Source organism: Apodemus sylvaticus, chromosome 22, assembly GCF_947179515.1.
Source record: "Apodemus sylvaticus chromosome 22, mApoSyl1.1, whole genome shotgun sequence".
In the NCBI taxonomy this organism is placed as follows: domain Eukaryota; kingdom Metazoa; phylum Chordata; class Mammalia; order Rodentia; family Muridae; genus Apodemus; species Apodemus sylvaticus.
Genome location: NC_067493.1, coordinates 12364762 through 12384737, shown reverse-complemented (window position 1 = coordinate 12384737; position 19976 = coordinate 12364762). Strand labels below are relative to the sequence as shown.

Here is a 19976-nt window from a genome sequence, read left to right as displayed (position 1 = left end):
TCATCGCATGGTACTGGCATCTCCAAAATGCTGCTATCTTCCACTGTAATTAGGCTTCACCAATAGCCTCTCATAGGCTCTCTTCATGGAAACAAGCCTCTGCTCCTATGCATGACCCCTTCAAGTCCTGGGCCATCAATTGCAACTGAGGCTGCACTTTCACTAATGGCCTTCTGTGGTCTCTCACTGTGCCAAGAGCCTCAGCTGCTCTTCATGACCCCTTCATGCCTTCAAAACCAGTACTATCTGGGTGACTCTTACACAGTACCAAGTCCAGCCACAGGACAAAATACAGCTGTGACTATCTCTGGAACACAGTCTCTGTGCTCTCAGAAAACACTTCCCAGATTTCTTCTCAGTGATGCTGCTCTCTTCTTAATCGCCGCTAATTTCTTAGCTTCAGCTAACCAGCATCAATAGTCCCAGTAACACAAAAGTTTGCTTTAATGGTTCTGGTATCTTGTTACTCACATCTGATTTTTCAGCCCCAGCTAACCAAAACCACAGAATTTTCACAATCAATACATGGCCACTGTAAGAGTCTTTAATCTTCCCTCTGAAATTTCACAAGCCAGACCACCATCTTTTGCACTGTTCTTAACATTGTCTTCCAAGCTCCTACAGAACTTTCCACTGAGCTCTTAATATTCTAATGGCTATTCTATCTCAAAGTTCCAAAGTCCTTCCACAGTCCTCCCCAAAACATGGTCAGGTTGTCACAGGAATAGCCCACTATGCTGGTACCAATTTTTCTTAGTCAGGGTTTCTATTCCTGCACAAACATCATGATCAAGAAGGAAGTTGGTGAGGAAAGGGTTTATTGAGCTTACACTTCCGTGTTGTAGTTCATCACTAAAGGAAGTCAGGACTGGAACTCAAGCAGGTCAGGAAGCAGGAGCTAATGCAGAGGCCATGGAGGGATGTGTCTTACTGGCTTGCTTCCCCTGGCTTGCTCAGCCTGCTCTCTTACAGAACCCAAGAATACAGCCCAGAGATGGTACCACCCAAAAGGGGCCCTCCCCACTTGATCACTAATTGATAAAATGCCCCACAAGTGGATCTCATGGAGGCACCTCCTCCATGAGAAACTGAAACTCCTTTCTCTGTGATAACTCCAGCTTGTATCAAGTTGATACACGAAACTAGCTAGTACACCTACAGAAACATGTATCTCAATATTTGATATCTGATTAGTATATCCATTAAATATATAGCTACACTAGAGCTATGCTGTGGACGTCCAATTTGTAAAGTCTCATAATACTTAGATATTGCACACAAAGTACTGAAAATTTATATCGTAAACATTTTAATAAGTAAATATTCTATAGTCAAGTTGGTGATACTCATGTTCTTGTAGTGATATTGTTAAGTTTGGTGAGAGGGCATTTTATGAGAACCAAGTATGTTGTTGCAGAGAAACATCAATCTATATTCCACACATCATGAGAAACAAAAATTCAAACTGTGAATTCAATTTATAAACCTTTTATTTGTCACTTTTTAAAATAAGGTATACCATGTATCACAATGGATAAAAACCATGTGAGCATAGGGATATTAAAAGAAGCAACATAATTTTTGATCTATAACAATGAGAAAAGACGTAGCATTCTGTCTTTGATAGACCTTATGAATATGTTAAACATTTGCAATTAATTGGTTTTCTAATTTTACGGGGACCATCCCCAAATACTACAAATTTGGAAATTCTTCTGTGTGTCCTGTTTCACAGTCAAATGTGCTTTATTCACACTTGAAGAAAAATTATGAATGCAATTATGGTTATAAAGATGAGACTAGTTCAACTTTCTTCTAATAGCTGAAATACATCATATAAAAACCCCAAGTAAAAAGCGGATGTTATGAATATGAGCCATGTAATAACCAACACAGGTGTCTTGAACAACTCATGATGAGGGAGAACACCATGAATATACAAAGTGCTAAAACATTAAGATGTGATGCTTCTTTACCATTAGACAAAATTGTAAACTTAATTCATATTTATTACATGGTTGATCAGAGTAATGATGTGGTAAAGATTTCACATATGCCAATTATCGTTGCAGGCATGTATGAAGTCATAGTGAAGAGAAACCCTATGAGTATAATCAATGTGGTAAAGCCTTTGAAAGACACATTCTTCTCCAATATCATAAAAGGATACATACTGGAGACAAACCTCATAAATGTAATCAACCTGGTAAAACCTTTGCATATCACAGTCATCTCCAATATCATAAAAGAACACATACGGGAGTGAAACCTTACGAATGTAATCAATGTGGTAAAGCCTTTACAGTATCCAGTAAACTTCAATATCATAAATGAACACATACTGGAGAGAAATCTTATGAGTATAATCAATGTGGTAAAGCCTTTGCAACACACAGTCATCTCCAAAGACATAAAATGACACAAACTGGAGAGAAACCTTATGAATGTAATAAATGTGGTAAAGCATTTACAGGTTACAGTACTCTGCAGTATCATAAAAGAACACATGCTGGAGAGAAATCTTATAAATGTAGTCAATGTGGTAAAACCTTTACAGTATCCAGTAATCTTCAATATCATAAAAATCACATACTGGAGAGAAAGCTTATGAGTGTAATTAATGTAATAGAGACTTTACAGTATCCAGTAATCTTCAATATTAGAAAAGAACACATACTGGAGAGAAACCTTATGAGTGTAATCAATGTGGTAAAGCCTTTGCAACACAGACTCATCTCCAAAGACATAAAATGACACATACCAGTGAGCAACCTTACGAATGTAATGAATGTGGTAAAGCCTTTGCACAGCACAGTACTGTCCAGTATCATAAAAGGACACATACTGGAGAGAAACCTTATGAATGTAATCAATGTGGTAAATATTTTTCATGTCACAGAACTCTCCAATATCATAAAAGAACACATACTGGGGAGAAACCTTATGAATGTAATCAGTGTGATAAAGCCTTTGCAATACCCAGTCATCTCCAAAGACATAAAATGACACATACTGGAGAGAAACGTTATGAATGTAATCAGTGTGGTAAAGCCTTTGCAGCACCCAATGATCTCCAAAGAAATAAAATGACACATACTGGAGAGAAACCTTTTGAATGTAATCAATGTGTTAAAGCCTTTGCAAGACCCAGTCATCTCCAAAGACATAAAAAGATACATACTAGAGAGAAACCTAATGGATATAATCATGAAGTAAGTGGCAGTTAAGAGTCCATTGGGTTAAGAATATGATAGACATGGTTGCTTAGGATTATTTCAGTTCTGCAGTTGTTTCTTATGATGCTTTGGCAAAGAATGTTGTTGTCTATTACCCTTGTCTGAAGAGTCTCTTTGTGATTAAGGTAAAGAGGTTTACATTAATTGCATGGATAAAGGAGTCTTAAAAATCCACACCTAGACTTAGGCATGACAGATTTGATCATGCATAGCAACCTTAAAATGAAAATACCTACAAAATGTAAGGTTATCAGGAAGTTGAATGAAGCTAAATCTGTAATCCAGGATATGCAATGGTATTAAAGTATTGGTTACATTAGGGCAAGATTCCATGATACTAAACGTATGCTTTACGGTTGTGTGAAAGAGAACTGTGTTATGTTAAGAATTATTATTATCTGGTTATTGTTGTCTAATGGACTATGAGGATACAGGTATGTGCCAAACTGACAAAGGGTTGATCTTGATTGCTATTTTGGATTTTCGATTTAAGATACTAGTTCCAGGCATAGTGTTACATGATTTTTATCCCAGAGTTCAAGAGACAGTACCCTGTATATCTCTTATTTGAAGATTAATCTACGGAGCAATTTCCAGATCACCAAGTTGAGACCATGAAATTTTTGAAAAATATAAAGTGGTTAAAATGCAATGGAAAGACTATGTATCAGCCACTTCAAGGGGCAGATCTCAGCAGCTTTGTCTGTGTGGCTGTGTATTTAGAGGCAAGAACAGAAGGGACTAGTGAGACAATGTTGGAAAGCTGTATGTCAAGAATTAGAGGTGATGGAGAAGAAATCAGCATCACTGAGATAAATTCATTTGGCTAGTGTTTTCTGAGTGACAAAGAAGGTGTGTTCCAGAGATTAACAAGATACAAGTGGACTTAGTCATGTGTAAGAACCACCCAAGTGGTATTGTGGTATTTTGAATGCATGAAGTTTTCATGCAGAGCAGCTGAAGCATGTCACCATAGAGAAAGCATAACAGAGGCTATGTTTTAAGCCTCATTGCAGCAGAAGAACTCAGCATGCTGAAGATACAAGTGCCATGGGGTGAGCAGCAAGAACAGCAGGAACAGTAGAGTGGGTCAACCAGAACTTAGAGTGATACAGAGGGCAGAGCTGGAGATGTGACCCAATCTTTTCGAAGGAGCAGAGATGTGCATGTGTGGATCTTGGAGATTGAAACAAGAAGGTGTAATATTGAAATTACCTTGGAGATACCAAAATTTTGAGATGTTAGAACTATGAGACACCGGCTCAGAAAAACTGCTATAAGGGAATAAAACCACTCGAAGCTAAAAAAATTGTTATTCGGTGAACAATGCACAAAGGAGTTATAGATCAGAAGAATGCTTGCCATCAGACTTGGAAATGCAGAATTTGGAGATTGATCAGCTGGCTTTTGGTCTTTTTTTAGGTACAGTATTTCCTCACAATGAAATTTAGGAATGGTGAAATGTATCCTGTTTATATGAAGACGTATGATGTACGTTTTGATATTGAAAATATATGTGATAGAATTACACATTGGTTTACATGATATGATTATTCTCAGAAGAGACTTTGAACTTTGGAATCTTAACTTTTTTGAGACTGCTATAGAGGATGGGGACTTTTGGAGATGGAGCTCATGTATTCTGCATGTTTAAATATGGCCCCTATACAATTAGTGTTTGAACAATCATATGGAGGCCAGGCAGTGGAATATGGTAATTTAAATATGTTAAGCCAAGTTAGTAGCATTATATTTTGTTATGTACTTGTTGGAGGAAGTATATCACTGTGGGGTTGGGCTTTGAAATTCTTACCAGTGCTGAAGAGACCCTTCTATTAGGTCCCTGGAAGACAGTCTCTCCCTATCTGCCTTTGGATAAAGTTGCAGAACTCTCAGATTCTTCTCCAGCATCATGTCTGCCAGCATGCCTGCCATGCTATAATGAAAATGGACTAAACCTGTGAAACTGTAAGCCATCCCCAATTAAATGTTTGTTTTTATCAGAGTTGCCTTGATCATGATCTCTTTATAGGAATAGAAATGTGACAACAGAAACACTGTGCATATTTTTAATATGATGAAGCCTTTGCACAGTTCTGTAGCCTTCTTCCTCATGTAAGAATTTGTACTGGTTAGAAACTATGTGAATATATTTAGTACACTGAAGCTTTTGCACACCTGTATACTTTTCATCGTTATGAAACTATTCATACTGGAGCAAAATTCTATGAATTTTAGCAATGTGATAAAGCCTTTATGATAGGAGTTTGACTGAGGTCCAATACAATTCCAATATCATTACAATGCAATGATAAGAATTTTTATAGACAACTTACTACTGACTAAATAGGTCCACACAAATATACTCAGAAACTTAGTTGCATCACCACACTTCTCCCACTCCCTGAGCCAGAAACTGATATAGATTCCAAATCTGAAAGGCACAACCATCCATGACAAGTTACAGCTATGTTTACCACCACTCAGGATTTCCATCTCCTGTTAATCTAAGTCAGATGATATAGAATGCAGGTTTTATGGTCTAGCCCAACATAGCCATTTGTTCTTTTATGGTTAGGAACAGGCATTTTATTTTTGAGGAATAAAACAAGAATACCAGAAATTATAATTCTGGGCAGGCATATGTTTTGTGGAACAAAACATGAATGATAAAAGCTGGCCAGATAATGTTAAGTATGTAGGTCCACGAGGTTTAGAGACTTAAACATAGTTTCAACTTATGATTAAATGGAGGCTGGCAACAAAAGCATAATCCTTAGGGAAAGTTTCTTTTGTTTGTTCCCCACAATTGTATAGCAGAGTCATCTTTGAATATATAACAGAACACATATTGAAGACAAATCTTAGAAATGTAATCAATGTGCTAAAAAATTTTCAATACACAGTTATCTATGAATACGTAAAAGAACATATCCAGACAAAAAGTGTATAATAATCAGTGTGGTAAAGTCTTTGTCTGCAGCAGTAGTTTTAGAGAACATAAGAAAAATCCATAATGCAGAGAAACCCCATAAACAACAAATATTTGTGTAGAGGATAAATATCCTCAAGATAGAACAGGAAACCCAAGGGGAGGATTTTCTATATACCTGTTCCATATCAATCAGCTCTGTCAATCCTGCCTGAGTCCAAGTCTGCCATACAGTTTTTCTTATTCTTGAGGCTGATGAGGCTGACAAGACAATGCTGGCAGGAATAACAGTCTCTTTCTAATTTAGTAAAACATAGTTCAAATCCCATAATGTTATCTGATGGGGAAGAGGCAGAAGTGATAAAATAAGGACTACAAAATCTGCAGTCCAAAAACAAAGGCAGAAATAACCACTCTACAACTGGTGGGCTCCCTAAGAGGTACTTAGCAGTAGAAGCATTTTTTCTTCTTGAGCTTCTAGTGGTTCTCTGAGGCTTCATTGTTCTCATTCTCTAATCTCTGCAGGTGTTATATTACCTGCTCATGATCCAACTTCAGCTACTCATAGAAAGAATATGCCCAGTGTCCCATGAACACTGGCCTAAAACATCACATCAGCATAGGGTGGTCCTCAAATAACACATACCATGGACTGCAATATCCCAGATACTGTGTTCCATCAAATTATGGTTATTATAAAATATTTAATCTTGACACTAGGTGAACAAAGGCTATGTATCCAACTGGAGGATTCCCAGGTTGCATGAGGCCAGTCAGTAGGATTGGGAATGCAGTCTATCTCACTATGCTCTCAGAAGTGAAGTCAGTCAGAAATTGTACGTTATTGTGGGCATGAGAACCAAGAATGGAACAACTTTATAAACTGCTAATGGTCTCCAAGAGTTCCATGGTACACTCTTACCTGGAGAAGCATTTATGGAGATGAGATAGGGAATAGTGACATCCTGGTGGTGGAGTCACCTAGAACAAAAGACCTGAAAAGTATGAGGGGGGCATTGCATACCCACGAATGACACCAGGGTATTTTGGGGCTTATTCAGCTAGATACTGAGGCCTGTTAAGTGAGCCTGAGCCTTTACTGGAGTTCAGAGACGTGTCACTTGCCACTTGCATACTAGACTGACTCAGTGCAACCTGTTTAATCCTGCCTTGGCGTACCTAACACTGATTTAGAATAAATTTCTTGGCCCTGTCAGTCACCCATACCCTCCGTCACCCGTCCCTGCCACCTATGTCATTTCAGTCCACAAGAAATCCCCACCTACTTCCACAACTCTATATTTAAAAAAGACTGATACAAAAAAATGAGTTCCTGTTTTGACAGACTGCATATGGCAGGAGATCTGATCCGTGACACTCCCTATCCCATCTTAGCCTTAGAGAGACTCGGCTGAACCGTGTTCTCTCCTCTCAGCCTTGACATGCTGGCAGAGAGCAGGCAATGGGATTTGAAACAAGGAATACGTACAGTATATGGATCCACAAGTGATGACTGCCAGGCAACCTTACAGCTCATTTCTCTCACTGGGCATCAGGTGAATGGTCAGATTCTCCATTTTCTTTTCCTGCTTCTTGATGACAATAATTGTTGGGAAGGGGTGGCATACTCTAGTCTCTGTAATAAAAGGAACACAAGTGAATTTGCATAATGAGAAGTCATGAAGACCAGGCTGAGGCCAAACAGAAAGGAGCACAAGTGAATTTGCATAATGAGAAGGCATGAAGACCAGGCTGAGGCCAAACAGAAAGAGAGCACACCTGGAATCCAGTGAGACACCAAAGACTTTGGCACAGTCTTGAAATGCCTGTTCTGTGGATCTCAGCTCTCTGATTATTCTGTAGAGATTTGAGTATCTACGCAGCCAGGTATTTTTTCTACCTATCTACACATGCTTATTATGTCCAAAGAGATGGCCTCTCCAGGCTTTTTAACAACTGTACAGGGTAGAACTTGTCTTGAGAGCTCCCAACCATGTAGCTACAGACACCAAGAAGAAGGGCAGAATCCCCAAGCATCTATAAGTAGTGTTCATAAGCAGATGCCCCATACTGGATTTTCGGCTCATGACTGTGGATTAAAGAGCCGTGTATGGCAAACCATCACCAAAGGACTGAAAAATTCATCCAACTGAAAGACTAGAACAATCCTGAGCTAGGAAAAAATATGCAGTCCCTGATTCTGCCAGTTATTTGGCTGCATTAGAGATAGGTCTGTGATTTTATCAGGTCCTATTTGTCAGTTCTTGATCTTAGAGCATAAGCTATTGGTGTTATTTTCAGGAACTTTCCCCCTGTGTCCATGTAATCAAGGGTATTCCCCAGTTTCTTTTCTATTAGTTTCAGTGTGTCTGGTTTTATGTGGATGTCCTTGATCCATTTGGACTTCTGCTTAGTACAAGGAGATAAGAATGGACCTGTCGCCGGGCGGTGGTGGTGCACGCCTGTAATCCCAGCACTCTGGGAGGCAGAGGCAAGTGGATTTCTGAGTTCGAGGCCAGCCTGGTCTACAGAGTGAGTTCCAGGACAGCCAGGGCTACACAGAGAAACCCTGTCTCGAAAAACCAAAAAAAAAAAAAAAAAAAAAAAAAAAAAAATCCTAAAAAAAAAAAAGAAGAAGAATGGACCTGTCCATTGAAGAATCTAGGGCACCATTTTCCAGTTGCCAGAGGAGTTCTGAGAATGCAATGTCTCATAAGAATATTCTTCATTGAGTTACTATAGTCTGATAGCCACTGTACCTAGAAAAACAAACTGAGTGTAGAGTGTTGAACTTAACTGGGAGATATTATTTACTCCCTGACACATTATAGTCTCCTTTTGTTCCCAGGTTATACCTCCAATTAAAAAAGAGGAAAATAAATAATTCACAGTAAAATTACTTTGGACTAGCCAGCTCCTGTCTTAGGTAATGGACAAAAAAATGTACTAGAATACTCACATTTCAGGAATTATGATAAGCAGGAAAGCTCATTAGCTTCACAGTTGTAACCATTTCCGGTTACCCACTCCTGGGAAGACAGGCTCAAGTATGCCTACTTTAAGAATTTTCCTATCACTAATCCATGACTCCCTGTGCCTTTCCCAGGACCACATCTTCCTCACTGGTTTACAGTGAGATGGAAAACCCACCTCCTTTGGACTCTCTCTCACTTCTCTAAGATCTCCATTCTCACTCTCAAGGAGACTCTTCCTCCATCTTGCAGTCATAAATATGGGTGAACTCTCTAGGAATGAAATGAAAGCCCAGAGAGCAGTGGGTGATGTGACATCTCTGGTGACATCACAGGGGATGCCTAGAGCTCTCCAGGACACACTAGAATGTTCAAACAAGGGATTGTTTATGACATGGGGAACAGGCTTTGCCTTCCTGTTAATGCTCTCCCTCTAATGAACAAAAGCTGAGGTGTCCATCCCGGGAGACTCTCTTGGGACACAAAAGTTGATCACCTCAGTTTCAAAATCCAGAGGTGTCAGCCACTGAGATTTGTCAGTGTCAAAACAATGGGAAAGTGGTGTCTTTTTTTTTTTCCAAATGTGTTAACTGTGGAGAACTGGGACAGGATGGAGAGAAGAGCCAGCCCATCAAGTTGGTATCAGAAGACTTGAGATGTGCACTTTCTTCCTAGGATTTGGCAGCATGAACTTGTTAGAAGGCAATTCCAGGGACTCCTTCAGCATGTGGAGATTCAGGACAGGAGGGACCTTCTCTGGACAGTCTTGATTGGACCTGATGCCTGCAGACAGGGATCAGGAAAACAAGATTATACTGTTTTTTTTTTCTCTTTGGTCAGAGTGTCAGATCTGAGTTATCATATATATACATTATATATATACATATATACATATATATACATATATACATATTATATATTATCTATCTCGGCATTCCATGCTTTGTAAATCAGGCTGTGAGAGACCCATCTCCCCAGACACTTCCCAACAGTTGTGTATCCAAATTTGTCAACACATTTCTAAATTCCCCATTTACTAAACAGATGTCATCTGTCCCTCAGCCACTTACAACCTATTCTATAACTGAGTTAACCACAGTATACCACACCCCACTGCCTCCAAGTGTGATCTAAATGTCTCAAATCTAACAACACCCCATGACTCTATGCAGCTCCTATTATCCAGGAGATACGTGTTTTCTGGAGAGAGATAATGACCATCAAGCCTGAGCATGGAGAATGATCTATAGCATCGTTTCTAGAGTCCTTCCTTGCATGGGAAGGTAATAGCTGTGAAGCCCTATGTGGCCATAAAGTTATAAATTTCATATTCTCATGGAAAAGACATTTTTTACCCTTCGTGGTTAAAATCCTAATCACAATCTCAAAATTAATCATTTTATTATCAAGAATTGATTCTTCAGTAGACCCAGTCATCAAATTTATTTTATTGAGCTATATACATGAAAACCTTCAATTTAAACACATTTATATATTTCTTCATTTTTTTCAGAAATATATTCGATGTAAACCTTGAATTTTATCAGACTATATTTTGACTCAATTCTTGAATGCGTTTAGGAATATTTTCTATGTCTACCATTTTATTTGTATTATTTTCCATGAAAATCTTCAATGTCAACACTTTAAAGGAACTAAAAAGTAGCCATGTCCAGACAAGCATCCTGATACACTTACATAAGATGGCCGCATGATATGATGGTGTTCTGTTTTCAGTGGGTGTGTAAACTTGTGCAAATGTTTTCGAATTGCGAATGAAAGACACACACACATGTTCTCTTAATTTTAATATGCATTAAACAGTTTATTAGGTGAATATTTTTAAACATTTTGCATCTAACATACTCACTGTAATGATTGAAGAGTTACATTGAATGTATTTCTAATAAAATTGAAGAAATATGTATAAAACGTGTTAAAATTTAATATTTACATGGAAAATATTTCTGAAAATATTGAAGACATAGAGAGAAAAGTGTTAAAAGATTAGAATGCATTGTTAAATTATAATGGTAAAATAGACAACATAGAAAATATATATTTACTATTTGACTAAGGACAAAGAATTTTTTCTGAATAATTAAAGATATTAATGGAAAATATTCCTGATAAAATTAAAGAAGCATAGAAAAAAGTGTTGACACTGAAGATTTTCATGGAAAATAATACAAATAAAATGGTAGACATAGAAAATATTCCTAAACTCATTCAAGATTTGAGTCAAAATATAATCTGATAAAATTCAAGGTTTACATCGAATATATTTCTGAAAAAAATGAAGAAATATATAAATATGTGTTCAAATTGAAGGTTTTCATGTATAATAATACAGAATAAATGGTAGACATATAAAACAGTTCTAAAATAATTAAAGAAGGAAGTACAAACATTTTCTGATAAAATTCACTTACATAGGAAATATTATTGATAAAATTGAAGAACGGTATACAAAATTAAATAAATACCAAGAAAAAGTTTTAAAACTGAAAAATTTGATGAACAGTAATAATGGTAAAATGGTTAACATAGAAATATATCTACACTAAGTGAACAAGCACATAGAAAATATTCTGATAAAATTTAAAATGTTCATGGAAAATATTTCTGATAAAAATAGAACTATATTAAAAAGTGAATATAGAATTCATGGAAATCATACAATTAAAATAAATGGTAGACATAGAAAACATATCTAAACTAGTTAAAGATTTAAGCAGATACATTTTCTGATAAAAAAATGAAGATTTTGATGAAAAATTTTTGTCATATTTTTGAAGAAATATATATGTATATAAAAGTGGTAAAATTGAATATTTTCATGGAAAATGATTCAGATAAAGTGGTAGATATAAAAACATCTAAAATAATGTAAAAGGTAGGAGAAACATTTTCTGATATAATTGAAAATGTTCATAGAAAATATTTCTGATAAAAATGAAGAAATACATAGAAAGTGTTAAAATTGAAGAGATTGTTAGAAAATAATAATGGTAAAAATGTAAACATAGAACATTTACTTTTACTAAATGTCCAAGAACACAGAAAAATATGGTGACGAAACTGAGGGATTTGATGGAAATTATTTCTGATAAAATTAAAGAAGTATAGAAAAGTGTTAAAATTAAAGATTAACGTGGAAAATATTATTGATAAAATTGAAGAAAGGTATAGAAAATGTGTCAGAATTGAAGAACACGGTGAAAAATAATAATGGTTAAATATACCTGTAGAAAGTATACCTGTACTAATTGACCAAGAACACTGAATACTTTTCTGGTAAAATTTAAAATTTTTTAAATATGTAAAATTTTTTATTTGGTATATTTTTATTTACATTTTAAATGTTGTCCACTTTCCTGCTTCACCCGTCCCCCAAAAATCCCATGAGCCATCTCTCCTTTCCTCAATCAACCCTCCCCTGCTTCCCTGGCCTTTCATTAATCTACACTAAGGCATCAAGTCTTTCCAGGACCAGGGGCCTTTCCCCAATTTGGTGTCTAACAAGTTCATTCTCTGTTGAACATGGGTAACTAACTCCTTGTGTACTCTTTGTTTGATGGTTTTGTCCCTGGGAGCTCTGGGGGTACTGGGTGACTCATAATGTTGTTCCTCCTGTTGTGCTGCAAACCCCTTCAGCTCCTTGGGTCCTTTCTCTAGCTCCCCCATTGGGGACACTGTGCTCAGTTCAATGGCTGGCTGCAAGTGTCCCCCTCTGTGTTTGTCATACACTAGCAGATCCTCCCAGGTGACAGCTATATCCCGCTCCTGTCAGCCAGCACTTGTGGGCATTCACAATAGTGTCTGGGTTTTGTCACTGTATATAGGATGCATCCCTGGGCGGGGCAGTCTCTGCATGGTTTTTCCCTCAGACTCTGCTCAATTCTTTGACCCTGTATCTCCTTCTGTGGGTATTTTTCCCTTTCTACAAAGGACCCAAGGATCCATATTTTGGTCTTCCTATGTCTTGGGCAATATTTGTTATGTGAACTGTGTCTTGGGTATTCCAAGCATCTAGGCTTTTCTATCAAAATCTTCAATTTCATCAATGATTTCTATATCCTTAGACAAACAGCATAGATATATTTTCTATGTTTACTCTTTTACTATTATGATTTTCTAATGAATCCTTCAGTTTTAACACTTATATGTATGGTGTGTGTGTGTGTGTGTGTGTGTGTGTGTGTGTGTGTGTATGTGTATTGGATTTTTTGGAGACAGGATTTCTCTGTATAGCCCTGACTGTCCTGGAACTCATTCTGTAGACCAGGCTGACCTCGAACTCAGAAATCTGCCTCTGCATCCCAGAGTGCACTTTTATATTTTTATGTGCACAATTTCATCTGAATTATTTCCCTTAAAATTTTTCAACTTAACCCTTCTTCTCTATATATCATCGAAATATATCAGAAATATTTTCCGTAAGAAGCACCAATTTTATCAGAAATATTTGGCATGATCTTGATCATTTAGTAAAGATACATTTTCTGTAGTGGAGTTCTTTGGGTCACTTAGGTAGACGATCATGTCGTCTGCAAATAATGATAGTTTGACTTCTTCCTTTCCAATTTGTATCCCTTTGACCTCCTTATGTTGTCGAATTGCCCGAGCTAGTACCTCAAGTACAATATTGAAAAGATAAGGAGAAAGGGGACAGCCTTGTCTGGTCCCTGATTTCAGTGGGATTGCTTCAAGTTTCTCTCCATTTAGTTTGATGCTGGCTACCGGTTTGCTGTATATTGCTTTTACTATGTTTAGGTATGGGCCTTGAATTCCTGTTCTCTCCAAGACTTTAAGCATGAAGGGATGCTGAATTTTGTCAAATGCTTTTTCAGCATCCAATGAAATGACCATGTGGTTTTGTTCTTTGAGTTTGTTTATGTAGTGGATTGTATTGATGGATTTCCGTATATTGAACCAACCCTGCATTCCCGGGATAAAGCCTACTTGATCATGGTGGATGATCGTTTTGATGTGTTCTTGGATTCGGTTGACAAGAATTTTATTGAGTATTTTTGCATCGATGTTCATAAGGGAAATTGGTCTGAAGTTCTCTTTCTTTGTTGGATCTTTGTGTGGCTTTGGTATCAGCGTAATTGTGGCTTCGTAGAAGGAATTGGGTAGTATTCCTTCTCCTACAGCTGATAAACAACTTCAGCAAAGTGGCAGGTTTTAAAATCAACTCAAGCAAATCAGTGGCCTTCCTATACTCAAAGGATAAGCAGGCTGAGAAAGAAATTAGGGAAATGACCCCCTTCACAATAGCCACAAACATTATAAAGTATCTTGGGGTGACTCTTACCAAACATGTGAAAGATCTGTATGACAAGAACTTCAAAACTCTGAAGAAGGAAATGGAAGAAGACCTCAAAAAATGGGAAAACCTCCCATGCTCATGGATCGGTAGAATCAATATAGTTAAAATGGCCATTTTGCCTAAAGCACTATACAGATTCAATGCAATACCCATCAAAATCCCAACTCAATTCTTCACAGAGTTAGAAAGAGCAATTCTCAAATTCATCTGGAACAACAAAAAACCCAGGATAGCTAAAACTATTCTCAGCAACAAAAGGAAATCTGGGGGAATCAGTATCCCTGACCTCAAGCAATACTACAGAGCAATAGTGTTAAAAACTGCATGGTATTGGTACAGTGACAGGCAGGAGGATCAATGGAACAGGATTGAAGATCCAGAAATGAACCCACATACCTATGGCCACTTGATCCTCGACAAAGAGGCTGAAAACATCCAATGGAAAAAAGATAGCCTTTTCAACAAATGGTGCTGGTTCAACTGGAGGTCAGCATGCAGAAGAATGCGAATTGATCCATCCTTGTCTCCTTGTACTAAGCTCAAATCCAAATGGATCAAGGACCTCCACATAAAGCCAGACACTCTGAAGCTAATAGAAAAGAAACTGGGGAAGACCCTTGAGGACATCGGTACAGGGAGAAAGTTTCTGAACAGAACACCAATAGCGTATGCTCTAAGAGCAAGAATTGACAAATGGGACCTCATAAAATTACAAAGTTTCTGTAAGGCAAAGGACACCATCAAGAGGACAGATCGGCAACCAACAAATTGGGAAAAGATCTTCACCAATCCTACATCAGATAGAGGGCTAATATCCAATATATATAAAGAACTCAAGAAGTTAGACTCCAGAAAACCAAACAACCCTATTAAAAAATGGGGTACAGAGTTAAACAAAGAATTCTCACCTGAAGAACTTCGGATGGCGGAGAAGCATCTTAAAAAATGCTCAACTTCATTAGTCATTAGGGAAATGCAAATCAAAACAACCCTAAGATTTCATCTTACACCAGTCAGAATGGCTAAGATTAAAAATTCAGGAGACAGCAGGTGTTGGAGAGGGTGTGGAGAAAGAGGAACACTCCTCCACTGCTGGTGGGGTTGCAAATTGGTACAACCACTCTGGAAATCAGTCTGGCGGTTCCTCCGAAAACTGGGCACCTTACTTCCAGAAGATCCTGCTATACCACTCCTGGGCATATACCCAGAAGACTCCCCACCATGTAATAAGGATACATGTTCTACTATGTTCATAGCAGCCCTATTTGTAATTGCCAGATGCTGGAAAGAACCCAGGTATCCCTCAACAGAAGAGTGGATGCAAAAAATGTGGTATATCTACACAATGGAGTACTATTCAGCCATTAGAAACAATGAATTCATGAAATTCTTAGGCAAATGGATGGAGCTAGAGAATATCATACTAAGTGAGGTAACCCAGACTCAAAAGGTGAATCATGGTATGCACTCACTAATAAGTGGATATTAACCTAGAAAACTGGAATACCCAAAACATAATCCACACATCAAATGAGGTACAAGAAGAAAGGAGGAGTGGCCCCTGGTTCTGGAAAGACTCAGTGAAACAGTATTCAGCAAAACCAGAACGGGGAAGTGGGAAGGGGTGGGTGGGAGGACAGGGGAAGAGAAGGGGGTTTGCGGGACTTTCGGGGAGTGGGGGGGCTAGAAAAGGGGAAATCATTTGAAATGTAAATAAATTATATCGAATAATAAAAAAAAAAAACCAAAAAAAGATACATTTTCTGTTTATCTTTTTACCACTATGATTTTCAAACAAATTCTTCAATTTTAAGACATTATTTTTTAATTTATACCTAAAATTTTGAATTTGCCTATTCACTCATTTTAGATATGTTTTCTTTGTCATCCTTTTAATTTGTTTTATTTTCAATGCCAAACCTTCATTTGAAATATTTTTTATATATTTATTCAATTTTATCCGAAACATTTTCCATGAAAGCTATCAATTTGGTTAGATTTTTTAAAATATGTTTTGTCAGTTTTGATGTGTTATCTATGCATAAAATTTCATGTGTATTATTTTCTACCAAATTCTTCAATTTTAACACATATATTTATATATTTTTCCAATTTCACCAAAAAGGGTTTCTATGAAAATCTTTGATTTTTTTTCAGAAAATTTTCTACTTATTTTTTCAATTTGTAAAGGTTTTCACTTCTTACTATTTTACAAGTGTCAATTTCCATCAAAACATTCAATTTTAACATTTTTCTACATATTTTTTCAATTTTATCAGATATTTTCCATATTTCCTATTTTATCTCAAAAATTTTCTAAAAGCTTTGTCAGTTTGCATTAACACATTTGCTATTATGACCATTTTATGTGGAAATTATTTTCCATCCATTATTTTAATTTCACCCTTTTTCCTCTATCTTTCTTTCATTTTTTCAAAAATGTTTTTCCATGTAAATTTTCAATTTAGTTAAAATTTTCAGTGTGAGTATTCATTTACTTTAGTAATGTTTTCTACTTCCATCTGTTTTAATTTGGGTTCCAAGTTTCAATATTAACCTATTTTTCTATATATTTGTTCAATTTTATCAAAACAATTTTCCATGAAAATCTTCAATTTCATCTGAATATTTTACTACATGTAGTGTCAATTAATTTTGATATACTAACTATATATATATATATATATATATATACCTTAATTTACATTGTTTTATCGAATTATTCACTGCAAAACTTTTTCTTATATATTTCTTAGATTTTATCAGGTATTTTCCCTGAAATCTTTGATTTAATCAGAAAAGTTTTCTACATTGCTTGTCAGTCAGTATAGATACAATTTCTCTTAGTACTATTTCATATATATTATTTTCTATCCTATTCTTCAATTTGACACAAACATCTTGAATTCTATCAGAAAAGTTTTCTACATCTTTTTTCAATTAATATTGATACATTTACTACTACTAGCATTTTAACTATATCATTTCCTTTTGAATTCTTCGATTTTAACCCTTTTTCCATATATTTCTTCAATTTTATCAGAAAGTATTATATTTATAATTCCTTTTAATTATTTTAAAAATGTTTTTCCTGTCAACTAATTAACTGTCATATTTTCCATCCACAGCTGCTGCTGACCATGGTTGGGGAATTGGACAGCAAATTGTCAGCTCAACTCCAAATGGATCAAGGAAACCTAAAACATAAAACCTGACACACTGAAACTAATCGAAAAGAAACTGGGGAAGACCGTGGAGGACATGAGCACAGGGGAAAAGTTCCTGAGTAGAACACCAATGGCTTATGCTCTAAGATCAAGAATTGACAAATGGGACCTCATAAAACTACAAAGTTTCTGTAAGGGAAAGGACACCGTCATAAGGACAAAACGTCAACCAACAGAATGGGAAAGGATCTTCACCAACCCTAAATCTGACAGAGGGCTAATATCTAATATATACAAAGAACTCAAGAAAGTCGAACCCAGAGAAACAAATAACCCCATTAAAAAGTGGGGTACGGAGCTAAACAAAGAATTTTCACATGAAGAACTTTGGAGAGCTGAGAAACACCTTAAGAAATGTTCAACATCATTAATCATTAGGGAAATGCAAATCAAAACAACCCTGAGATTTCACCTCACACCAGTCAGAATGGCTAAGGTCAAAAACTCAGGAGACAGCAGGTGTTGGCGAGGATGTGGAGAAAGAGGAACACTCCTCCACTGTTGGTGGGATTGCAAGATGGTGCAACCACTTTGGAAATCAGTCTGGCGGTTCCTCAGAAAACTGGGCATGTCAGTTTCTGAGGACCCTGTTATACCAGAGGATTCTTCATCATGCAATAAGAACACATGCTCCACTATGTTCATAGCAGCCTTATTTGTAGTAGCCAGAAGCTGGAAACAACCCAGGTGTCCTTCAACGGAGGAATGGATACAAAAAATGTGGTATATTTACACAATGGAGTACTATTCAGCCATTAGAAACAATGAATTCATGAAATTCTTAGACAAATGGATGGAGCTGGAGAATATCATACTAAGTGAGGTAACCCAGTCTCAAAAGATCAATCCTGATATGCACTCACTGATAAGTGAATATTAGCCTAGAAACTTTGAATACCCAGGACATACTGCACAAATTAAATGATGTCCAAAAAGAATGGAGGAGTGGCCCCTGGATCTGGAAAGACTCAGTGCAAGAGTATAGGGGAATTCCAGAACAGGGAAATGGGAAGGGGTGGGTGGAAGAACAGGGGGATGGAAGAGGGCTTATGGGACTTTCGGGGAGTGAGGACCCAGAAAAGGGGAAATCATTTGAAATGTATATAAAAATAAATCAATAAAAAAATAAGTCATAAAAAAAAGAAATTCCTTGAGTACATAAAGACTGTCCAAAGAAAATAATAATAATAACAACAACAACAATAATAAATAATAATAATAACGAATAATAAATGATAAATATGGATGATAAACAACAGTAATAATAATAAACAATAAACCATAAATAATAAATAGTAAATAATAGATAACAAATAAAGATAATAATTAACAATGCATGATAAATACTAAATACTAAATAATTATAATAAATAATTATAATAAATAAATAATAAATAAATAAATTTCTCATAGTAAATCCTGGCTCAGGAAAACCCTGAATAATGCAAGCATTGTGATTGGACAGTGGAGCAGTGTGATGGGACAGTTGGGCAGTGTGATGGGACAGTGGGGCATTGTGATGGGACAGTGGGGCACTGCGATGGGACAGAGGGACACTGTGATGGGACAGTGGGGCATTGTGATGAGACAGTGGGGTGAGGTGATGGGACAGTGAGGTACTGTGATAGGACAGTGGGGTGCTGTGATGGGACAGTGGGGCATTGTTATGGGACAGTGGGGCATTGTGATGAGACAGTGGGGTAAGGTGATGGGACAGTGGGGTGCTATGATAGGACAATGGGGAACTATTATGGGACAGTGGGGCACTGTGATGGGACAGTGGGGCATTGTGATGAGACAGTGGGGTGAGGTGATGGGACAGTGGAGCACTGTGATAGGACAGTGGGGCATTTTGATGGAGCAGTGGGGCACTGTGATGGGACACTGGGGCATTGTGATGAGACAGTGGGGTGAGGTGATGGGACAATGGGTTGCTGTGATAGGACAGTGGGGCACTGTGATGAGACAGTGGGGCACTGTGATGGACAGTGGGGCACTGTGAGGGGAAAGTGTGGCTAGAGAGGGGGAAGTGATGGGAGGGTTGTTGAGGAGAAACTAGTAAGGGGGATAAAACTTGAAATTTAAGTTAGTAAAATAACCAATAAACAGAAAGAAAGGGAAAAAGAAAGCACACAGCATTTTCTCTGGATCTGGTTGAACCATTAAAATCAATCTTTCATCAGTTAAATTAACTGTGGATATCAGAAGAACTGTATAATCTGGGATAGAGCAGGATTAAATATATTTCACATTTGGTATGTTTATTGATCCTGA

The 19976-nt window shown here is 37.0% G+C and overlaps 1 protein-coding gene across 8 annotated transcripts in view; it reads left to right on the top strand.

Annotated features, from left to right (window-relative positions):
- Nucleotides 1-19976, top strand: part of LOC127673330 (zinc finger protein 431-like) — a 269940-nt gene that overhangs the window by 113764 nt on the left and 136200 nt on the right. The gene's annotated exons all lie outside the window — the stretch shown is intronic.